The following is a 13962-nucleotide window of genomic DNA, read 5'->3' on the forward strand; positions in this document are numbered from 1 at the left end:
AGGAAGGAAAGAACTGATCTAGTCTGTTGCTTCTCTCTGCAAACTACAATTATAATCACATCAGGAGCACAATTCATCTTCAACATTTTCTATTCTTTGTTTTTCACTGTGTGTGTTTAGACATTTCATCTTGTTTAGAGACTCTGGCTTCAGTTACTTGCTTTTGTAAGTTTGGAAAAGAGGTGAACTTTTGGAATAATCAATGTGTTGCCCCACTGCAAAGTTAAGATGAGGTGCATTTTGCTCTTATCTCTGTAGATTGAGTCAATTAGTGCTTATTGGTGCTACTTAGAGAAAATCTGGTTTCATTAAAGTTAGTAGTGACAATAATATGCAGTTAGTTACTGACCTTTTGGGACAGCAGCTATTTCAGAAGAGAACAGATTAATTTTTAAAGAGCTTCTGATACCCTATAGTACAAAAATTTGTTTCAGACTATACATCTGCCTGGTTTTGTTAACACAATTAAAACGCTGTGCCTAAATAAAAAGTTCTGCTTCTCTGGCTGGTGTTTTAGTATATCCCTAAATCCTTCTGGACAGGAAAGGAATGGCAATGCATGCTTGCATTATTTTAGAAGCACTGTGCAAGGCTTTTTAAACTTTCCCTTTCCTCAGATTGTTCACCAGGAAACTTTTTACAGGTTTCTTTCACTCTTGCTTTATTTGCAGGCTTTTAAAGTATAGATATTGGTGTTCTCAGCTGTGGCTATGGGGGGGGGGGGGGGGGGGTGGGGGGTGTGGTTCCTAATGTTAGCTAAGCATATTTCTGACAGGCCATGGGGGAAATGGTTTTAAAGAATTGTCTTTTTTGTTGTTGGTGGTTTTTTTTTTTTTGTAGGTGGGAAGAAAGCTGTGTATGGATGAGTCAACCAGAGGCTGACTGACATCAGCTCAAACAAGGTACTGCTTTGTGACTTACATGAGCTAAAGTCATAGGAGAAGTCAATTTTTGAAGAGAAACCACTTTGTTACAGTTTTGGACATGCTGCTGGATTTTGAGTGTTGGAAATGTTTGTATTTTTTCCTTGCCTTTTCACTGTTCCAAGTGAATTCAGTGAGGCTTATGTTTATTGTTAAATCTTTGTATTAGGAAGATGTCTGACTGAAAGGTAAGTGTTCCACTAATGAACACAAAAAGGCAGATTGCAAATAGTTGGAAAAGCACGGGATGCAAACTGTTCCTGCAGATATCAAGGTTCTGCCATGTGTGGGATAATAGATAAAATACTGTTTTGTCATGTTGCAGTAGTAACATCAAAATGCCCCAGAACTGCCTCAATGCAAAGGAACTTGAGTCACAAACAGATTGTCTCACACAGAGAATTGTATCAGTGTTACATTTAATTTAACTTCATCCATACTTGGAAGCTGTGCCTATATAAATGCTTGTCTCACCAGGATAATTTGTTATAATGTGGTTTTTTGAGTTCTGCTTTAGCTTGCTAAATTGAAAGTACCAATAGAAGGATGCAGAATGCTGTGGGGGTGACAGCATAAACCAGAATGCTGATGGCTTGCTAAAGCCACAAGGTAGCCTTTGAAATGTGTTCAGATTCCCAGTTCCTGGCTTTGTCTGTATTCATCCTTTCCCTGGCTCAGTAGGTTTCCAGCATGGTTTAGGTTTTGAGGTCCAAAACAGTGACTTAATTTAGCCTTTTTAACCTTTAAATTTACCTTCAGTTCTTATGAACCTGAAAATGGCTAAATACATCTGCATCTTTTGTCATTTTGGGTTCTTTCACCTGGTTTTGGGCTGTACAGGTTTGAAGTGGATCTTAGTCTATGTTGACCTTGTCTGCATGTAGACAAAGAAAAGGCTGCAATTCAGTGTGAGTGGGTGTGGAGGGAAGCCTAATTTAATTCACTCTGTGGTGTTGTCAGAACAAGTACAGTGCTGGGAGTTGAAAAAGAAACTAGAAAAATCATGGTTGATATTCCTTTTACAATCTTTTCTAAAATTGTGATGCAAATCTGCAGGCAGAGTCTAGAGTAACAATCACTGGATGTATTTTCTTATTCCATTATTCATCTCTTTCACAAGATTTTTTTTTTTTTTTTTTTTTAATGCCAAAGACCCCATAAGTCTTCACTACAAAATAGGATATTAAGGCAAACTTTTATATGTCTCAAAATAGTATGGAAAACTGTGTCTCTCAGTTATTTTGGCCCTTTTTTTTTTTCCCCTGGTTAATGAAGAATGGTCTTTACAAAACGTTATGTCCCTGTTTTAATTTTACCCTTGTTTTCTTTTGACTTGATATATGCTCCTTTCTTATAGGTATAATTTATGTTCTGTGATGTTAATTAGAAGGAGCACACACAGCAAGCAGGGTAATTTAGCTTGCATGTACAGTTAGAAATCAGATTTTTAGGCAAATGACTGCATTTTTGGCATGGAAAGCATAGGGACATATGGCCATGTGACTGAATGTAAAAGAGCTAATTTAGTTTGTAACTCTTCTGACCATGTCTCAGAATTAAGGTGAGAAATAAGCCACAGGTTTGTATAAATTAAGGCTGTAAATTACTACAGTGATTATTTTGTGAGCCCTGACCTCTCCTGCATGCTGGTTTTCAATCCAATACCTTTGTTTGAATTAGACCAGGTGCTGTGTTTAAACCTATTCAAGTGTGATTTCAAAGTGTGCAGAGATGGAGAATTCTGGGTAACCTATTAATGAACCTTACCATAACAAATGTATCTCTTACTTCTTATCTGAATATGCCTGTCTTCAGGTTCAGGTATTGCAGCCTTGTTCTCTCTTTCATTATGACACTGAAGAGCTTTCTCTGCCATCAGATTCTGCTGTCCCTGAAGATTCCTGTTACAACATGATGAAACCTTCCCCTAGCCACACCTCTAGGATAAACAACATTTGGAGATTTTCCATTCAAAATCTTAAGTAATTATTATGGTTTTGTTGCTTTATAAATATTTTCAATTCTTCCACATTCTTATTAAAAGCTGTGCATCAGAACTATACGCAGCATTCCAAGAAGACTTTTTCTGTAGACAAGTACAAAATGGAAATACTTTACATCTCAGTGTTTCTTTGCTTTAGAGTGTGTAGCTCTTTCAAGCTGTCACAGTCTGTGCTCAGTTTTCAATTTTTGAATGTCTGATACATGTAAATTGGCTATGAAAATTCTGCCCTTAGCTGCACCTTCACTGCTGAAGAAAGATAGGCACGAATAGTTGCTGTTATCAGAAACTTCAAGACATTGGAAACCTGTATCACCATCTGAGGTATTTAAAGATTTGTTATATCTGTGGTTTTGGTCACAGGTCTACAGCAGTATTTCAAAAGATACAATCTTGGGTGTAGAGCCTTTTGAAAGCAGGCAAAGAGGGAACTGAAGGGAGGAAGATGTGAAAAAAGTTGGTAGCAGGGATGCGAGTTTCATACAGTGATTAAAGTTTGGCAAAACATGATGGAGATTGTGATGCCGTCTGTTCTCTCTGTCTCCATTTGATTACATCCTCTTGGGATCAGTGACAGCTTGATATTCCAGTGGACTTGGGGACAGCACTGCACAGTAGATCAGTAGCCTTGATGGTAAACTTTGCTCCTTTCCATCCTGCTCTTCTCCTCTTTAGTGTCAGATTAAGGGCTGCAAAGCCAGGGGTGAGGCATGAAAAAACCTACTTTGTCCATGTTTTGTTCTCATGTTAAACTTCATCCCTGCCCTCCTTGTGTCTCTGTGTTGAGTTGTGCCCCTGTCCCCTGTCACTCATGGGTCAGAGGCTGCCTGACTGCAATCTCTTTGTGATGCTTCATTGTTTACCACTCCACTTTTTAGTCACCTGTAGTCTTCATGGTAACAATTTTATGGATAGCATTTTATCAAGTTATTGACAACATTTTAAAATAGATGTTCATTAAGCAATCACTTTGCCATTCACACTTAAAACAGTCTCTTAACAATACTTATTGAACTGTTAAATTTTTATTTTGAGAGCTCTCATCTAATTAGATGGATTTTAATTGATTTATGGCCAGTCACACACTCTTTGATATTTTTAGCCATATTCAACTACTCTTACACATTAGAGTAAAGTTTATATTTGGTACAGCAAAAGAAAAGTAGGCTTATGTCAAGGGCTTCTGAAAACCCTCCCTCAGAAAGAGTTTAAGTGGCTAAACTGTTGTTTCATTTAAATGACAAACACAAGAAACTAATAAATACAGCTTACCTAAATAAATCAAAGTCAGGATGCTTCTGTTGAAGTGCAAATCTGCTGTCATAAAAGTTTCTATAAAGTTATCTAATTTCCATAAGCAGGCTTTCTATTGGATAATGATTTATTCATCTAATGTTTCTCCAGAGGTCTTAGCTAGCTGAAAGAGAAGATATCTTGAATAAAAAGAAATCCTTACTGTTTTTTAGTTTCTGTAGAGAAGGTTGATGCTACTTTCCAAAGATGTGAGAATAAATGTTTTGTTTCTATTATAGTTTTGTTTCAGAAAAAAGAGGTATCTCAGTCTATTCAGCTCTGTGGTCCATGAACTTTCACTAGTCATATCTGTACTTTTGCAGCTGTTTCATCTCTCCAAGGTGTGAGAGGGGACCTTTTAGGTGTCCTGTAAAACTCCCAGTTAAAATTGTGTTTGAGACGACCAGACTGAACGAGAGCTGCTCTTTTGTTTCAGTCCTGCAAATTGTATAAAACAAGAGGCAGGTAAATGCTTAGGTTTGCTACTTGAGATTGGTTTTAGTTCTGCAAGTGCACGTCATTCTTACTGAGTGACAGTGGGAAGGGCAGAGAGATAGGCTGAGGTGAAATCATTGAAGTAATTGTGATTGGGGGAAAATTGTGGTTGCAGGCTTGAGCTGTCTCTGCTATTGTCTGCAATAAAAGAATTTCTTACTTCTGGTTGCTTTTTTTTTTTTAAACTCTATTATTCTACTGGTGTTAGCAGTGTACATTGTAATCCTTGTGGTAGACTTCTGACTAAATGCTTAGGTAAAGCTTTTATTGTCCATAAGTGGAGATGAGAATGAGTTCATCAGGATATTTCATCTCTTGGCAAAGCAGTAGGAGTACTTGGAAAGGAATAGGAGGAATACTGGTAACATTAAGCTTTGGTGCTTTTGGAAAGAGGGAAGGAATCCTGAAGACTGGTGAAAGCACTCAATGCTCTGCCAGGTGTCATCCTGCTATGTTATCCAATAAGCAGCAAACAACAGCTTAAAGGCAGAGGCTGGCTGGAATATTAGTCAGATCTGTTTGCAGGCAAAATAACTTTCTAATATTCCCAGGTGGCTGGAAACAAAAGCAGAAGCATATCCACAGGCCCACCTTTTCAGGGTGAGATAATGCACTTCCTTGCTCTTAAAGCCACAAGCTGCCTTCCCAGAGGACTGTTCTCAGAAGAGGCACATGGTTGTGACAAATAATGGACCTGAGGAACTCTTTGCTGCTTAAGCACAAGCAATACATGGAGGTGATGAGAGTATCTGTGCTCACTGAGCTGTGCAGTGGAACTGCACTTCAGCTGAGGTACCCTGTCAGTGAGCACTAAAACTGCTTATAAAAAAGTCCCCCACTGCTGCAGATAATGTTATGACCGTGCCTTGAATATGACAGAACATCAATGGCCCTTGCTGAAACAGGACTTCAGATAAAGTGAGCCTCAGGCTATATGTACTCATTGTTATGGTCCTCTTTCAAATCTGGCATTTCAGAAAATCACTGCAAGTATTTTCTGAGGTGAGCCCCTTGGCTGGCTGGTATTTGCCAGTGCAGCACTCCTACAACACAGTGCAGCTCCTCAGCTATCACAGGAATGCTTTAGACTGCTGTGTCCTCAATAAGCGAGCAACCTCTCCTCTGCAAAGTCGCGTCCAGAAAATGTTTAGTGATGAAACAGTTCATTTCCATAGAATGTTTGGAATATCTTGTCAATGCAGTGGTCTTGCAGTGAAGTGAGTAATGAAGCTCACTTGAAGGGACTCATTTTCAGAGGAAGCTTTGTATCCCAGGTGAGGGCAGAGAAACCTTCTGAGAGGTTGTGCCTGGCATTTGACCACTTGCTTGTGAAACCCTCTGAAATCCAGGCACAGTGAGAAACTTTTGTACACTCTATCTTCATATGGATGAAAGTTGGGGGGTTTTAGTTCTTTTTTTAAATGTTGTGGCTTCAAAATTATGGTCACAGATATTTAGACACTCCTGAAAGCCAAGTATGGGATGTTTCTTGTAGTTGCTTACTCTTTCAAAGGTAATATCCAGGTCTATGTGGAAAGGTTTATTAGCTACTTGCTTTCTAGTTATGTAATAGAAATGGAGTTTGATACACATGCAATTGCTTGAGAATTGACACATTTTAAAAAAGTGTCAGATTATTTTTTTTCTTAACGTTAGGTTCAGAGGTACCTGGATCTTCACAATAAGTAGACATTAAGTTGGATAGTGTGCTGCAGTGGGGCATAAATGTGTTATTTTTTCATTACTTCTTAAAAAAAAAAAAGGTGCTTTGTAGAAATAATTTAAAAGAAATGGAGTGTGATCAGTCTTCATGGCTTGAATACTATGAAAAAAATTCCAAGTGATATTTACAGAGTCACACTCAACTTAGGATGTGAGGCTTTTTGTGTGTATTTGCTGCTCAATGGGGACAGTAGGAAATGTTTGACATTATGTAGACAATATTGAAGTGAAGGAAAAAGTTGTTTCTGCACTATATCTTTCTGTGAATTGAATAGCAGCACTTGTGCTGTGGCATTGTATAAATGACAAATATTATTTAAATGGCGTGCTTGCTACTGTAAGAGTAAAACAATGCTACCTACATGATGCTAATAATTTTTAGAGGTGCTGCAATTTCTCAGTATCTTTCAAGGTATCACTAAAGAATTTATATGAAATGTCTATTTTCCTGGGATTTTGTCTTTCTTAGGTCCTGTATACCTATATTCATTGTATCTGGCTTGGTAATGTTGTCTGTCTTTTATAATCTCTATCACCTTCCTGGCCCATCAGTGCATTAGCTGACTGCAGGGCTGGTGATTTTGCTGTGCCTAATGGAAGGCAAATGCTTTTTATGTTCTTTTTTAGCCAAATGAGGTTGGGTGAGTTGTGAATTAAGCAATTTGTACGAGAGGAGGTGGGTAGGTTTACACTGAGCGTGAGGCCTAATAGCAATCTCCAGGAAAGAGCTTGAAAAAGATGCAAGTATTGTGGACATTTGAAAACTTCTTGAAATTGTATTGACCCCAAATTGGATCCATTTTCTGTGGCAGAATAGTGTTCTGCTGGCTGTAGTCACCACACTTTTGCTAAAGCTTCAGTCTCTTTCTGTGAAGAGATTCTTCAGTGATCCAAATTTGCCAGTAAGATTTCCCTGGGCACAGGAAGGAAGTCCTTACTGTAGTGGTTGTCTTTATTCAGCCATATGCCAACATTCTTTTCACTTGTTTTAAGAAGGAAAGAAGCTGGAATAGGTGCTGATTTCTAAAAGGCTGAAAATACAAAAAAAGGGTTGGATTAGCTGTGTTAAGTTGGTGCCAGGAGGAGGAGGTTTGGTTCTAGTTCTTGCTCTTAAAAAAAAAGTAAATAAGACTACTTAGCTTGCCTTTTAAAAAAAATTTTATTAAAGCCATTAAACTGTAGATGCAATAGAATTTAGCAAAACTACTCTCTGTAGAGCTAGATAGCCAAGATATAATGAAATATAAATCTATTATCTTTACACCAAATGGGACAATCAAATGCAGAACTAATCCTCTGTGTACAATAGTAAATAAAATGAGCAGTATGTATTAGCTGCTGAGGAGGAAAAAACATGTGGGAAAGGAAATTTTGGCATCACATTTTAATCCTGTGGCATTTTTACATTCCTCAAAGGCACTGGCCATGTCCATTTCTGGACCTATAACATTTTAAAGAGAGGAGCCACCCCAGCTAATTGATTTTAACTATTCACTGTCAACTTTCAGGTCTGGAGGTTGTTTCTCTTTCTTTTTTTCGAACCCTTTATATTGTTAAAAAAATACGTAGAACTTTGTTCAATTGACTGCAGTGCTCAAACAGTTTACAGCTTCTCCTAAATTGATTTTACTGTTCTAATTAAACCTGCTTCTGAAATCTACTGTATTAGTACAGGCCACATGAAAATGAGACCCTCAAATTACACCCCTTTCACATCTTGTATCTCTTGTTTTTGGTAGATGAAGGCTCAGCAGCAGTGACTCAGAGCTGTGACTGGATGACTGAGAGCCAGGTAATGTGACAGTGAATCAGTCACCTCTGCTTTGCTTTGCCTGCCTTCCAGGGCAGTGGGGGACAAACCCACAGCAATCTCCCTGCTGGCTTGAATTGGTGTATTCCTGTTCCTGTGGTCACACATGAGCTGCCATAACACATGGATCCCTTGGTCAATCTCTTTCCTGTCAAATTGTTCCCAGAGCTGCCAACTTGTAACAGTGAAGGGACAGTCTAAGAGAGGTGTTGTGGGTTTGATTCCAAATCATTATCTCATTGTGTGCCTTTAAAACTAAAAGGTGATCATTATGGAAACTATTTTGCATGATGCATTAAGCATAGTCTGGATCCTTAGCAAGCAAGAGAGCATCTGGAACCAGATAATTCTGAGGAAGGTGGAAAACCATCTGTGCTAGGCAACCAATCAAGCCCAAGACTAAAAGCTCCTCAGAGTCCCAATGGGAAATATTGAAGTCCAGCCTTGAAGTGTCAAGGCTGCTTTGTCTTCCTGGGATCACTGCTTGCTATTCAATGCTTCAGCTCTTGTGGCTCAGATCAGTCACACCAAACACTACTGCAAGCCTTGCTGCATTCTAACTGTCAGAAAAAGTTTGCAGGAATAAGTCCCTCAAAGTTTGCAGTAATGAGTTGCTTAACTGTGAAAGATATGTGAGCAGTACAGACAGCAAAACAACAGGAGGGGAGAGGTGCTTGCTTCTGCTGCTTCACTGAAAGTATTGATGAGGACTGTGATTATGTTGGTACAAGAGCAGCATTGGTCAGAAGGGGAAAAAATTAAGAGATATACCTTTCTAAAACCTGTTTGGAACTGATGAGATAGCAGGGAGCTAAATGCATTATTAAATACCATTTTCAATAAACAGGTTTTGGGGCTAGTTTCACTACTACAGAGTTGGCTTGTATATCATAAACAGTCCTTCACTATAACCTAGAATTAATCATCTCTTCCTTGGAGCTATTGCTCCAAGTACAAAAATAAATACACCAGAACAGATAAAGGAATGTCAGCATTCATAAGTAATGCATTGTGTGCAGTTCTTTTATGGCACCTGTGGCAAAGTTCCAGCAACAAAAGCTTTGGTGCTTTTGAGCTGCCTGTTATCTCTGAGGGAAGTAATTATGGTTATTTAGTGCAGGAGACTTAGATTTAGAGACTGCAATAGCCATGAGGACTGCGTGAGCTATGTGTGAGCAGGAAGCATGTATCTGCTAACTGTATGGATTATTACTCACGGCAGGCACACAAGAAGATCTTTAGATTTTCAGGCTCATGTTTTCTATGAAATGTTTTGATTGTTCATTGGGTATGTGTCAGTAGAAAAGTGATTCACACCCTCTAATTCATGCTTCCCATCAGAAGTGCAGGTTGATGGTGCTCTACAGGAGCCTGCATCTTTATCTCCCTGCAGAAATGCCAGCACACTCCAAGAGTCCCTTAAATCCTCAGCTTTCTGCCGTTTAGAGCTGTGGTTCTCTTTGCCTGTTGTTTCAAGGCCAGTACAATGCGTTGACTGTGCTGCCAAATTGCACTAGGTATGCTTGGAAAGGTGCACCCCTCTTTCCTTCCTGGCTCCCTCCCTCTCAAAAAAACAAAACAAAACTCCAAACAAACAAAACCCCCAAAGCAAAACAAAAAACCCCCCAAACAAACAAAACCCCAAAACAAAAAAACCCCCAAACAAAACAAAAAAAACCCCAAACAAACAAAACTCCCCCCTCCCGCCAAAAAAAAAACCAAAAACAAAACAGTAGAGAGAACAAGAGTTGCCATTTCTTACTGTTCTGTTTTCTTGTCTCTGGTAATGGAATAAAACTAGGCAGACTCTGATGACTCCTTAGACCCTATTTTATCTCCTATCTCAGGCTGTTTTGCTCTTCTAAGAGCCTTGGAGGGCCCTGGTTCTTCACAGATTTGGTGAAGTAAGGCCATGCGTGTGCTGTGGTCGGACAGTTCACCCTTTGTCCTGCCTCCATGGTCATATTGACTGGAGCCCTCTGAAGGACTCTATTTCCCTGTCCAGGTTTTCCAATGGAAACTAGATGTTCTGGGCAGCAGATAACCACCTTTTGACAGGAAATTAAGACCCCAAAGTTGGGAAGTATTCCTGGGTTCTTTGCTGCTTGCAATAGTAGCCCCTATCTTTTTCTTCAAAAAACACTCTCTCCTGCAATATAGATTATTAATTTTGGAGACCAGAAGAAATAAAAAAATGACTTAGTAAGCACAGAATTAAGAGATCAAAACAAATTACTTGGGCAATTTGCAGAATGGGGAGTTAAACAGATTACAGATAAAGCCTTATTAATTAGTATCAAATCTGCTTTGGTGCCATATGGATCACAGTACTTTCTCCCTTTGCCTCTTCTTCCTGTCATTATCTCTCAATTTCCTTTTCTCTTTCTGATGATTGCAAGTGATTGTGTTACTCTGAAAAGATTAAAAAATGGCTTAATCATATTGAGGGAAAAAGTTATGAATCCTCTTGACTTTAATAGCAGCGAAATCTAAATCCAGAAAAGTGCTCTAATTGGCAGGTAAAAATTGTTTGGGTCAAATAATCTTTATCTGATGGAGAAAAGATCAGCAAAGTGGTCCCAATTAATTCTGTGGTTCATTTCATCAGGTCAGCAGAGTGTAGTGCTCTAGTTGTACTGTAATTAGCATTTAATGTTTTACAGAAACATGCAAAAGTGTGCTTGAATACCTAATTTTTAATTTTTTTTTTTAAACAATGTCCTACAGAAAAAAAAAACCAACAACACATAAGTGTAGTACAGGAGTTCAGAGAAAGGCAAAACTGAATTTGTTAAAACAATAGAACTTGTGGTTTGGGCTTTGGAGAAACTTGCTTAATTCATCTGTTTCCCTATTTTTTAACCTGTTTAATTATGTGCTGTGGTAGCAATTGAGCTCAATGCTAGAAAATTTTATGTATAAGTAGATTCTATCTGTTAAAAGCAAAACGAAACAACACCCCAAGAAAACTTTTATTTCTAGATTAAAGGAGCAAAATTTTGATGAAATTGCCAAAACTTTGATTTTGAAGAATATGCACAGGGGGAGGCATCCATAACTTGACAGCCCCCGTGAGTTTTACTGTTTGATGAATAATCCTCTCACAGCTGCTCTTCCATGGAAAGCTAGAGATTAAGTTCTCCACTTTACCTTTTCCACTACCAGTTTTAACCTCCATAAGAGACAAGAGATTTTCAAGTCTAGGAAAAAATATATGGGACCATATAAATTGACCAACAGTCAAGTTACCGCAGAGCTGGTGGACTTGCAGCTGTTCCTGTTGCAAAATACATTTGTATCATTTCTGTAAAAGAAATATAGGTGTAATTCTGCAGCATCGAAGGAAAGTTGGGAAAAATGTGCAGTTATGGCATTTTTATATGTACACTGATGTATGTATTCTTATTGTATTAAAATATTAGACACTGAAATCACACTCGATGTGCCCATGATGGAAATCAGCAGATTTGATTTTTATGAATGCTTCCCTCAAGAAGTGAAAGATCAGAAATTATGTGAACAAAAGCACATGCTGAAATACATAAAAAAAAAAAAAAAAAATCCTCTTTATTCCAAGTGAAAAGCTGTATCTTCCCAAATCTTGGAATGCTCGGGGAAGCAGCAGCTTCTGTGAGGTGTAGGGTGAGTAGCAAGGTTGTTAAAGAATTAGAGAGGACAGGGAATATTTTTGAAGGAGTGGGAATGCTGCGTGGAAATAGACAGCCATGATGTAAAGTTATGACATTTGGCAATAGTGTGCAGCACAAATTGGGATTTGTAATGATTCCAGAGAGCCTTCCCAAACCTTTATAGAACTTGAATTAATCATGTACCAGAGAAGCACATCAGAGCTATAGGAAACCAGCAGACATTATGGCTCTGTTCGCTTTATATATTGTTTTAAGTTCTGCTGTGGCGTTTGAGGGCCGGAATTCAGAAATTGGACTTATGCAGGAGCGTTATATATTTGTAAGCTCTGTATGTGAATGTAGCATAAATTTTTATTCAAGAGTAGTATCTTGCTGATGGTGAGCGCAGATCGGAGTGCTCAGGTGGATTTTTGGAATTTGCCACTGTGGTAGAATAACCCCCATATATATATATATATATATATGTATAAACAGCATTCAGGCAGCAGATTCAAAGAACTTATAAACCACCTTCTCTTGTGTTAGTTTTGAGCATGGTTTAGATAAATCTATCTCCATATGTAAAATAGCATCTTAATTGATATTGAAGCATTACCTTTTTGTATTAATTTAGGTTACTTGAAAACTGGATTTGTGCTCATAAATAGAGCAGCACATCAATAGTACTAGAAGGACTTGTTGATCTGGAAAGATTAGTCAGTCTGGAGACTGAACATTATCTATGCTTCAAGAATCTTGTTCTGCCCGTTGCTTCATTCCCTCATTGGAAATTCAGAACACTATCAGCTTGAATAAATGTCCAAATTCCTGTTCCACCTTGGAATTTTTTTTCTTTCCTTCTTCCCACAATATTTCAGAGAACATGTTAGAACAACATGGACGTTTCTCACACTTTGATTTAGCTTAATCAAAAGCATTTGGCATTGCTATGTGTACTGGCACTTGGTTGCTCCTTCCACATCAGATCCTGATTGCACAGAAGCCTGCATCATTCTCCATGCTTCCAGGGCCTGCCCTAAAAGCACACAAGGAAATATGTACTATGTAACACCTGTCTTCTGTCTTAAGCTAAATAAGTGTTAATTAAAAGCAGGAAAGAACACCTAAAGTTAAAAGAAAGGAAAAAAAAATCTTTTAAGGCTTCTGGGTTTTGATTTAATTAAAAACAAAACAAACACAAAACCTAAACAGAAAAAAACCATGGGAATTGCATGTCCAATGTAAAGGTAAGGGAAAATAATTACATCATGTTTCTGCTTCAATACCCTCTAGTCCATCAGAAATGCTTTTAGTGCAATGTATGTAATTGCTGCTCAGCTGCTCTGATTGCTCATTACATGACAGGCTCTTACAAGGAGAAGGGATCATTTGCCTGTCAAGATTTAGTCACAGTCATTAGCACTCACCTTTATCTTGACAGAGAATAAAATGTTTTACTATAAGCTGCTAGTGATACATTCCATGCACTGCTGCATTTCCTAAACAGGGAATTAAAACTGCTATTACCCTGTACCCTTTCCTGGTGTATGTGGACACTAATTTTGTTTCACTGAGCAGTATTTTCTTATTATTCACCCTTTCTGTTACACTTAGATATGCACAAGCACAACGTAATGAGAAGGTCACAAGTGCTATGTCAGAGTAAGGATTGAGATGTGAGATAAATCTCAGGTGTTCACTTCTGATGCATTTTGGTTACATAATTTCATACTGACTGCCCAGTGCCAGAACTGTAGTGCAAAGAATTCAGGCTCTATATAATGAAACTATATAGAAGAAGGATTAAATATATTTTACTCATCTTTGGTGATATGTGAAGCTGTCTGGTTCTTACCAGGTGTTTTGTTCCTGGTTCTAGTGCCCCTGCAGTGTGAAGGTCCCACAGAGGCAGGCACATGAGTAACACTGTTCACAGTCCTGTGATTTCCTTTGGATGGAAATAACTGCACTGCACTTGAGTGCTCCTCCACTGCTCACCGATACCAGCTGGTGATATTGACAGTGCTCAAACACCCTCGGAGCTGTAATTTCAGAAAGGATTTTTGTTGGTATAAACTAATACAGCTC

General features: G+C 38.4%; 1 long non-coding RNA gene across 1 annotated transcript in view; it reads left to right on the forward strand.

Annotated features, from left to right (window-relative positions):
• The window catches only part of LOC108449642, a 376499-nt gene that overhangs the window by 34990 nt on the left and 327547 nt on the right, over positions 1-13962 (forward strand). Inside the window, exon 2 of the long non-coding RNA XR_001865894.1 lies at positions 841-902. This is a non-coding gene — a long non-coding RNA (uncharacterized LOC108449642). The remainder of the gene's footprint in view (positions 1-840; positions 903-13962) is intronic.

Source organism: Corvus brachyrhynchos, unplaced genomic scaffold (assembly GCF_000691975.1).
Source record: "Corvus brachyrhynchos isolate BGI_N302 unplaced genomic scaffold, ASM69197v1 scaffold279, whole genome shotgun sequence".
Taxonomy (NCBI): domain Eukaryota; kingdom Metazoa; phylum Chordata; class Aves; order Passeriformes; family Corvidae; genus Corvus; species Corvus brachyrhynchos.